The sequence below is a fragment of the Nycticebus coucang genome, chromosome X (genome assembly GCF_027406575.1).
Source record: "Nycticebus coucang isolate mNycCou1 chromosome X, mNycCou1.pri, whole genome shotgun sequence".
NCBI classification, from domain to species: domain Eukaryota; kingdom Metazoa; phylum Chordata; class Mammalia; order Primates; family Lorisidae; genus Nycticebus; species Nycticebus coucang.
The window spans coordinates 22,718,735-22,720,568 of record NC_069804.1 but is presented as its reverse complement, the minus strand read 5'-3'; the positions used below and the strand labels follow the sequence as shown (position 1 = coordinate 22,720,568).

Genomic DNA, 1,834 nt, shown 5'->3' with positions numbered 1-1,834 from the left:
TTTGGCTAAAATACGACAGGAAGGCATTCCTTAGGTTCTACACAAAAGTAACATTTTAAAAAGTCTAATGGCAATTGTTTAAATGAATGATAACGCCTTCATTCGTTGTGTTAGAAGGACCCAGAGGAAAGGGGAATAAAACAAAAATAAAACAAAAAAACAAGACCTAATACTATTCCAAGGACTGAGCTGGATATGGAAGCTCCTTAAGATCCAGATGGCACTTCACTGTCACTTTATAACAGTTTTCCTTCAAGTGAAACTACTATATTGCCTCCCAATTTCTCTCCAAGTGTCAAACGGTCCTTAATATCATCCAAGCCATTTACTTGCCACTCATGTTTAATACCTGTAAATTTCTTTTTAATGGCATCTTTAGAGCTAGCATAAATCATCTTGCTTTTTAAAGATGCACTTTCAGGAGCCCAGAAAATAAATACTAGGTCTTCTTTCTTAGACTCTTGTTTCGTATGTGGCATCGTACAAAGCATATCGGCAAGTCATTCAGAGGTAGCAACTTCACAAAAGATGTGTAGGGGTCCTCTACAGTATCACCAATGTCACCCACCAAGATCTGCTTTACTTCCTCTACAATTATTTGTCTTTTGTCATCACTTAAACAGAAGAGAACTGCTTTCTTTTTTTGATCTCTTCTTGTGTAGAAGATTTCCTTACTTTCATATCATTAAAAACTTTGATGACTTCATCATTCACTGTAACTCCAGAAGCCAATTTTAGAGCACACGTGTTAAGTAAAATTAGGAAGCCAAGGGCAAATGCGGTGCATGTAGGGCTGCACTCTGCGGACTCTCCTGCACCCCCGGCGCTGGGCCCCAACTCCCCTAGCCCGCACTGGCGCGGGGCCCCCCACGGGCCCCGGAATCCAAAGAATGGCAGGGCCGGGCCTGAGGCGGGAGGGCGGGCTGGCCAGGTGGAGACAGCAGCGGGGCCACAGCCCACTTTTGTCTTCTTAGGCTCTTGTTCTCTCAGTTATCCTTTTTGTCCCTCCTGCAATATCCATTTCTCTGATTCTATTGTTTGAATTATTACCATCAGCATACATGCTCTAGTCCAGCGGTTCTCAACCTGTGGGTTGTGACCCCTTGGTTCAATTTGTAACAACGCAGCAATTAGGAAGGTTGCGAACCACTTCCCAGTCTCTCCTACCTTAAGAAGACTCATCCTTGACCCTGTTATCTTCCTCTGGATAATGGCTTACTCCTTTGTTTTACTTCACAGCCAAATGCTTTATTTTTTTTTTTAGGCAGAGTCTCACTTTGTTGCCCTCAGTAGAGTGCTGTAGCGTCAGCTCACAGCAACCTCAAACTCCTGGGCTCAAGTGATTCTCTTGCCTCAGGCTCCCAAGTAGCTGGGATTACAGGTGCCCACCACAATGCCCAGCCACTTTTTAGAGATGAGATGTTGCTCAGGCTCAGGCTGGTCTCGAACCTGTGAGTTCAGGCAATCCTCCCATCTTGGCCTCCCAGAGTACTAGGATTACAGGCAGGAGCCACCTAGCTCAGTCACAGCAAGTGCTTTAAAGTAGTAATCTATAAATAGTGGTTCACTTGCCATTCTTATATAAAACTCTTTTTTTGTCAAATGAAATATATAATCTATTGGTAACAATTCAAATAATTCTAAAAGGTTTATTCTGAAAAATAGCTTGTTACTCCTACCCTCAATAATTTCTCTTTCTCCAGAAACAAACATTTAACTGTTATTTAATTCTATTGGTATTTATGCCCAAAGCTCTAAATAGCACATCAACATTGCTACTTAATAGTTTGGGATCATATTCATTGGCATCTGAACATGAAAAATGAAGGTTTAA

The 1,834-nt window shown here is 41.9% G+C and overlaps 1 pseudogene; it reads right to left on the bottom strand.

Annotated features, from left to right (window-relative positions):
- Positions 1–229: 229 nt before the first annotated feature.
- On the bottom strand, positions 230–696 carry LOC128578340 (cofilin-2-like; annotated as a pseudogene).
- Between the last annotated feature and the right edge of the window lie 1,138 nt (positions 697–1,834).